The sequence below is a fragment of the Solanum pennellii genome, chromosome 11, assembly GCF_001406875.1.
Source record: "Solanum pennellii chromosome 11, SPENNV200".
NCBI lineage: Eukaryota > Viridiplantae > Streptophyta > Magnoliopsida > Solanales > Solanaceae > Solanum > Solanum pennellii.
The window spans coordinates 55,032,718-55,041,613 of record NC_028647.1 but is presented as its reverse complement, the minus strand read 5'-3'; the positions used below and the strand labels follow the sequence as shown (position 1 = coordinate 55,041,613).

The window sequence follows — 8,896 nt, the reverse complement described above, 5'->3', positions numbered from 1 at the left end:
ATGTTACTTGTAAATTTTTTTCCAGCACCATTTTGGTAAAATTAGTAAGGCCAAGTCCCTCCAACATCTGTGGATGGAATAAATGGAACCCAACCATACTTGGTAAATTATATCAAATATCAAAAAACCTAAAGATATGCCTTCTAAAGTGAGAAGTACTGAAAAGTGCTTACCATCAGATCATTTGCCGATACAAATGGAGAGCAATACTTCTTAAAACTCTCATAAATTAGGATCCCGACAGTAAGTGGGTGCCTATCTAAAGTCGTCGTGACATTTTCCTTATCTACAGTGGAATAACTCTCAATCTCATCCAAGCTTACACACGATAATACTTGGGACACGACCCATACTTCAAAATATAGAAATACATAGTCTATTAAAATACTTAAATAAAAGACATAAAAAGACATCTACCCGTCGAGTCAAATGAGGACATACTTTAACTTCACGTGAATGATGTTACAATCCAAGTCTTGCTTCCCAAATGCTCCCAAATGCTCCTTACGTACCAACCACTATAGAGATAGGTAAAATCATAGAACTAGTACAACCACATGTACTAAGTATGGCATAATTCATAAAATTATAAAAGCGGATATTTATTAGAAACATGCATCTTTTTACTTAAATATCATAATATAATCATAACAATAACATTTAACAACTTAGAAACACAAAAGAAATCACTTAGACCATTTATCACTTTTTTTAAAGTCATTTTACAGTGAACTAACTCGCTGTTATAGAAGTTTCTTCACTGTACAGTGAAGTTCCTTAGCTTCATCTTAGACACTTTATAGCATGCAATTGCCTCACTAAAAGCTATCCTAAGACTAACTTAAGAAAGATAAAGCGAAACCGCCCATAAAACCTCTCTAGGCATACCTAAATAATCCTCAAGACCACCTATAGTGAGATCCACACACACCTTCAAGACATCACACATATGAACATGAGATTCTTCTATCAAAGGTGATTCTAAGTCTCACGTGAGTGAGTCTTGAATCGACCGCCCATACAATCCTTTACACACACACTTAAAGATCCTATAGACTACCTATGATAGAATCATTCTGACTTAATACATCAAAACATAGATAATATGACATTCTCCTTCCAAAGGCTACCAAAAGACATACTTAAGTAAATCAAGAAAATAACGTCCATGATTGACCTCTTCAAGATTACCTAAATAATCCTTAATACTACCTAAGGCTTTGATCATGTCCACATAATCAACATCTTACCTACTAGAGTCATTGTTAAGACTTATCTAGGTAAGATACGAAGTAACCATTCGTATGCCCCCTTCATACCTTAACTAGACAACCCTTAAATACTATAGATAAGTACTTACTCATTTAACATACTTTCTAAACATAAGTCATTACATTCATTAGTTCATTTAAGACTCATTCATCACATAAAGACATTCAAATAATAGTCTTGGACAAGACCTAGGGACTCTTAACTAACACCTTCAAAGCTATTGTGCAATGTCTAGATAGCGTCACATACCACCACCTAAACTTCATAGAACTTCTCTAATGCTAGTAGGTATCCCATATGATGAGAATAGGCAATAACCAACATAGACCATGATAGCTAGACATGGTATCCGGATTTCTAACCTACTCCGATGAGGGTCTTCTACTTGCCAAGGGTAGAACTAGGACACATCCCATGTAGGCACATGGTTAAGGAATATGAAGGGCTTTCATCCATTCGAGTTTCATTCTCAAGTAGAGAGACATTGTACTCTAGACTCCATCTCAAGTTGAGCTAGTTCCCATAACATAATCACTTGGTGCTAGCCTTTGTTCTCATAGAGTAATTGACACTAAATGATTACATGAAGAGGTTCCTTATCTAGTTCTTAACCCAACACATTCACCCTACCAAAGAGGTTCACTAGGGATACCTTTCAATGGCGACTAATATAGATCATTATAACTTTCCTAATGATGATATGATGACGTTCCAGCCAACTAACCCTATGTCAATCATTCTTTATAAGAAGGATGCCATTACGACTCTTCAACTTCAAATTCATAACATGACCTTTTCCACGTACATGACCTTCTTAACATCATCTAAGGTCTCACATATCATTTATTCATACATGACAAGGGTGCACTAAGCCTACCTTGTCAAGACATCTCATTATTCACACATCACTCATACATGTATCAAGTAAGGGACACATGTCTACTAAAACAAGACACAACATTAGTCACTTTATCACATGTATCACGTAGGAATGACCCTTATCATCTTCATGTAATCCTATACATTACTATATTATCTCAATATAACCATCACAACTCATATAGTCAAGTACGAAAAATCATGCATCAACCTCTATGAGTACACATATAAGCACTAGTCATAGTCTACATGATTTCCTAACATACATAGAAAGAACACATACTTTCACATTACTTCACATGTATATAGATATGCTCATACTTAACATAAATCAACTACACAAATCATCATAATACTTCAGGTAGTTGCCGACAAGGTCATGATTATCATAGTACATAAAGTAACGCCGACAAGGCCACATCAATTGCAAGTAAGCCACATAACACCGCCACCATAAGTGGACTGTACCAATCATAAAATAATTGAAGTCTAATTAACATATAATAAAAAGTATTAGGGCATCTTACCACCACTAAATTCTCAACACTTCAATCCAATGCTAAATCATCCAATTCAATACCATAAGGCCCTTACCCATGTTCATAACCAACAATTCAATACATAAACTATGATATTCAATGAAACTAGGTCAATTCAATATAGATTCACCAATATAACACAACCTAGATATCCATTCAATACAATTATTACATCAATCAATATTCCATAGAAAACTACACTAGATTTCATAAGCATTAAGTCCAAATCACTTGACACATAAAGTAGTCAAAAACAAGGGTTCATCAATTACATGGATTTATAGGTTAATTGAGTTAAAATCATCTTATTAACTAAAATTCAATCAATATTCAATGTCTTAAAACCTTTAATGCAAGAACCCATGGATAGATCATGAAATTGGACAATTCATCTTTGAAAACTTTAGAAAACTTCTTTGAAAGTTGGGCTCCTTGATGAATAGAATTTCAAGGATCAAAAATCATACCTTCATAAATATAATCCTCTTGATGAATAATCTCCACTCAATTCTCCAATCAAAGCCCTTCCTTGAGTGTTTGGCTCCAATGGAGTTTTAGAGAATTTCTAAGGGATTTGAGTTTTGATTTTGAAGAATGAAATATTCTAAGTGTTAAAGACTTATATACATATTTAAAATATACAAGAGCCCCTTAAGGAACCTCCAAACATCTAATTTGGACATTGGGTGAATTTACCAATTCACCCTTCACTTAACAGTGAACCTGCGCAGGAAGGTAGCCTCACAGACGGAAGACCATCGACGGCCCATCCCTTGAGCAATGGACCGTTCTGTTGGTCCGTGGTTTGGGACTGAGGCTGGTCTTTGGCTTCTTATTTCCAACGCCTAAGTGTCCACCAACGACCTCTCACCTACGCGGCGTCGACTGACCCACTGGGCGTCGCTTGCCTCCGTAGGTTGGGTTGTCTTGGGCAGTCTTAGCTCAATGAAAAGGTTCCTTCATCAAGGACCCTTGGATGGTCCTTGGGGATGTTTTCCCGGATGTTTCCAACCCAAACATGCTGTTATATGATTTTAGGACCTCTCACATGAATTCCATCCAAAATGAACACGTAAAACTCAACGAAACATGTATAGACACACAAGGTCGTTTCAAGGCAAATCTTTCGAACGTCATGGATGTTCTTGGACGTTTGACCTCCTAACTTCAAGAAACTTGACACACTGCCTATATACACCATAATAACTCATATAATTACCTTACAACCTCATGAATCACACATAAAACATAAAACACATATGAGGCACATAGGTGACTTAGTCGTCGAACGTCTTAGTCGTCCCTTGACGTTTCACTTCCAAATCACTTAAAACTCTAGACACTGCCTCAATACCAAATCCTAGACCACTTTAGGACCTTATACCATTATGACATCCATGTTAGGCGCTAGCTTCACCTAAGTCATTTTTGAGGTATTACACACTAAAATTAAGAAGCTAGATGAGAGGTGAATTTATTAATTGAGATGTCAAAATTTTATGTCATTTTTCATTCACAAGAGTTTCACGATCTACTTGGTATGTGGAACTAGGCAAGCCTTGTAGTAATATCTACAGGGGACAAGGTCAGGTTACTAATCCATGCTTCTCTCAATTTCACTTTTGGTTGGCAAGAAAACATCTTTTATACACTCCAAAGTATCACTTTAAATTCCGACGATGGTGTCATCCACCAAATCTTCCATAATAATCTCCCCGATTTGACCACGATCCAATCAGAGATCAATCCATATATCTTATCTTTACATATATTTTTTAAAAAGTTTGTCCAATGAATGAGGAGTTGAATATAAAAAAGATACCATTTTACTCCCTCCCATATTTAATTTACATGGTCGGTTTGGAAAAGGTCGACTGTTATGTTTACCAAGTGACACCCCGGAATTGCAGCCAAAATAGTGTCACATACTGCCTCAGAAACTTCATTGCACAATCAAAAAGGAGCTTTTGATCATGACAACAGCGACTTGAAAATAACTCTACCTCGTGAACCAATGATGGGTCAAGAATCTAGTCAGATGAAAGACACCTCAAGAGAAACTCAACCCAACTTAATCATGAACCTAGAAGAACTGATTCTATGTATTCAAAAATAGATTCTTTATTTTCGAAACAAACTATTGGACAATCTTGTTCACAGATGGAAGATCCTGGCTGTTCTTCAAGATGGGTTTTCGTTGGTCGAATTTCTGGATCAACTTGTCGGAAAATGGTGCTTGTGAGGCTGACATTATCCTCTGTGAATAAGGTCTCAAATGTTGATATGGGACTAGGTCGCTCCTCTTGTCAACTGCACTGCCAGGAGCTTTAACTTTCTTGGGGTTGAAGAATCTGAAGGTGAGGCGGATACGACTACTCATTTACTTTTATTGATTTTTAAAAATAGGATAAAATATATAAGCAGTAGTTATCTATAACAGTTATAGGCAACAGTTATTAGGCAGTTATTATCATCTACAACAGTAACTAGTTTTCTGTTAGGAGGTATCTTTATGTTTAATATAAATATGTGTATCTAGCAGAGATTTTGTAAGCAGAAGAAATGTATTACATTTATCTTTATATTTGGAGATTTTTCCACTCCGTACGGACTTAGTTATTGGTTAATGCAGTGTTTATTCATTCAATCTAGAGAAAATTGTCCAAAACCCCTTCAATCTATACTCGAAATTCCAACTACACACTCTAACTTTATGGGTATCCTATCACCTCCCTGAACTATTTAAAAACGAAACAAACAACCCCTTAAAATGCTATAAACACTCATATGACTTGTGGTGAAACACGCGCTCTTGACACGTGTTTTTCACCAATTAATCTTTTTTAATCATTTTTTCTCCTTCTTTTTTATCCTTTCTTCCTCAATTTTTTGTGAAAGTTTTCATATAAAATAATAGAGGGATTTGAATCCAACTTGGGTGAATTTTTTTTTGTTGAAGATTTAAATACCTAGCGTAGTTGTAGAGAAATATAGATTTGTCATATCCTTAATCCTTTTCTTCAACCCTGCCGCTAAAAGATCGATATCACTGCCACCATCTCCCCCTCCACCTCCACGACCCCTAAATATTTTACTAGGAATACACTGTTATCTAATCCTTTCGGTTAACTTCCACATTATCTCTTAGTTATAGGAGTTTAAGAAGGTAATGAATGCGACGGTGAACTTTGAATAGGGATCTAATCCTTGGTTTTCGCCTTTGTCACCTTCCATCTCTTCACCATTAACTCTTTCATTTTTGTCACCTGCTCAAAGTTTTAATCCAAAAAATAGTTTAGATAGTAAGAAGGAGAAAGAAAACAATGAAAAAAGAAAGAGAAAAAACGATCAAAAAGAGAAAAAAAATAAAAAAGGGTCAACTTACTCTCTCAAAGAGAGTGAATGCACTCTGTGTGCCAACTCAACATTTCAAGAGTTATTTATTTTGTTTTTAAATAGTTCAGAGGGGTGATAAGATACCCGTAAAGTTAGAGTGTGTAGTTGAGATTTCGGGTATCGACTGGAGGGGTTTTGGACCATTTTCTCTTTAATTAATAAAGTGTTATTTTCATATTGGTTTCAATTAGAGGTTGGTGGAGATGATAGAGCTTTTGATCCTTCCCAGTAGCAATCCATGGGAAAAACCTACCTCATCCATTGCATTAGTACCTGTTGGTTTTTAATAAAGAAATTAAGAAAATAGCATAGAAAGACTTTGAGAGAAAAAATGTCACAGAATTGTCAAATTGAATTATTTTATTAATAATTCAGAGACATACATTTATAGATATAATTTCTAATTAAAAATTGAAAAACATGTTATTAACTTATCAGTAAAATTCAAATAAAGAACTAACACCTTAATTCAAGTCATGTAGGACACTAATAATAACAATTTAAAAAACACTAAACGTAGCTAATTGTTTTATCACTACAATATCCTGAGACATATTCTCAACACTCCTTCTTGGATCAGGAATTGTAGATTGTAGTCTCATCTTAAATTGACCTTCTGAACAAATCTATTAATTCATCCTTTGTCTTGCAAGGCTTGTGTGCATTTTCTGTTGGATAAAATGAGAAGCTCTTACCTCTCATTTCAACATGTAAAATCTCTTCCTTAGTAGAATCAAAAGATTCGACAATATTTGTCTCCAAAATAATATTTTAAATCCTTTTTCTATTAACTAATCAACACTAAACAAACTTTTATCAATATCAGGCACATAAAGAACATCTAAAATTATTTTTGTACCTGAATTTGTTTTAATTGCAACAGACCCTTTTCCTTATTTTCTATTGGAATGAACTATTTAAAAAGATTTCTTTCATATGTCATGTGGTTTGTACAACAACTATCAAGCATCTAAAAATAATATATTTTGGTTGAAAACAAGTAGCTACAAATATGTCTTCTTCTTCTTCTTCAGTAGTGACTTGGGAAATTGTTTCATCTTTTTGAAATTTTCTTTTGCAACTCACAACTTCATGAGCAAGTTTTTTGAAGTTTTTACATTGTGCATCTGGCCTCTTCAAACATTTATATGGAGGATGTCCATTTTTTTCACAGTGCTCACAAAATGGTATTTTTCAAAAATTTACCCTTGCTTTGAGTTTTGTGGGTGGATTCAACCTTGTCATTTTTTCTTATAAGCCTCCTTTGTTCATGTGTCTTCAAAGAATTTAACAATTCTGCCAAGGTAAATTTGGACAGATCTTGTGTGATTTACAACGTTGTAATATATGTTTTATATCTTTCGGGCACTATAACAAGAACTTTATCAACAATTCTTGCGTCTTTAAGTTCAGGGCCTAGTAATCTTACCTTGTTGACAATACCAAGCAATCTATGAGTATTCCTTCACAGTTCCTAATCCTTCATTCTTTGCAATTTGAATTCCCTCATTAAATTTAATACATTCATTCCTCGAATTCTTTCATCTCCAAAATATTCTTTATTCAAATAATTCGAATAACTTTTGGTAATGTCAGAGTCATGATTTTCGTGAAAACAATTGTCGAAACAACAGATAACAAAGTTTCTTTTGCTTTACACTTAATGGTTTTCTTTTCCTTGTAACTCTAGATTTGGGCCACGGTGGAATTCTTTGGCAGCTGATTAATTTTATAATCCACTTCCACGGCTTTCCAAAGATCAAGAGACTCCAAGTAGGTTTCCATTCTCACAGCCCATGATTGATAATTTTCACCATCAAAAGTAGGAGTCATTCGTGAAAAACTATTTTCGGAATCCATTTTTCTACTCACAGATCCCTCAAGAAGAAGGCTATAGATGCCAATTGTTGGTTTTTTATTAAGAAATTAAGAAAATAACAGAGAAAGAGACTTTGAGAGAAACAAATATTGCAAAATTGTCACAGGGAATTATATTATTAATAATTCAAAGACATCCATTTATAGATATAATTCCTAACTAAAAGTAGAAAAAGATGTTATTAACTTATTAGTAAAATTCAAATAAAGAGCTAACCCCTAAATTCAAGTCATGTAGGACTCTAATAAAATTAATCTAAAAAAACTCTAAAAATATATCACTGTTTTATTATTGCAATATCCTGAGACATATTCTTAACATTAATTAGCATCAACTTAGGTAGCACTCAAGATTTCACGCTCTTCCAGGCATCAGGTTTTGATGAGTTCTTCAGTTAGATCTCCTTCCGAACTTGAATGACCAGTTGAAGACGCATTTTCAACCAAGTGGGAACTACATGAACATTTGTATTTGTGTTGGAACACTTGGTGATCTCATTAAGATGTTTTTCAGAACAACTAGATTCTATCTCTAAGTCTTGTCTAGATGGACTTGGACAAGTATAACATGATTTTCTCGTACATCCTAAACTTTATCATCATTATATCCATATATAGGTGGTTCGTCAGTAAGTGGATCTCTCATTTGGGATGGTAGCCTACCATCCTTGTTGTTTTACTCTAGTTGTTGCCAGGTGAACTGTTGTACTCGGGAATGAATATATCCTCCCCAAGGATTTAGGCAATCGTCTACTACTCACCTCTGTTCTCTCATTTATTGTCAAGCATCTCCACAAGGTGCTCCTTTGCTTCAATATAGATATTAGGAATTCCTGTCCAAGGAATGTGAGATTCCTCAGTTAATGTGACCGAATCAACACCTTTTGACTTGACTATCTCATTCACTCTCCTCATTTCGGGGGGGGGGGGGG

The 8,896-nt window shown here is 34.8% G+C and overlaps 1 pseudogene; it reads right to left on the bottom strand.

The window, feature by feature from the left end:
* Positions 1–4,284: 4,284 nt before the first annotated feature.
* On the bottom strand, positions 4,285–8,879 carry LOC107003963 (annotated as a pseudogene).
* Between the last annotated feature and the right edge of the window lie 17 nt (positions 8,880–8,896).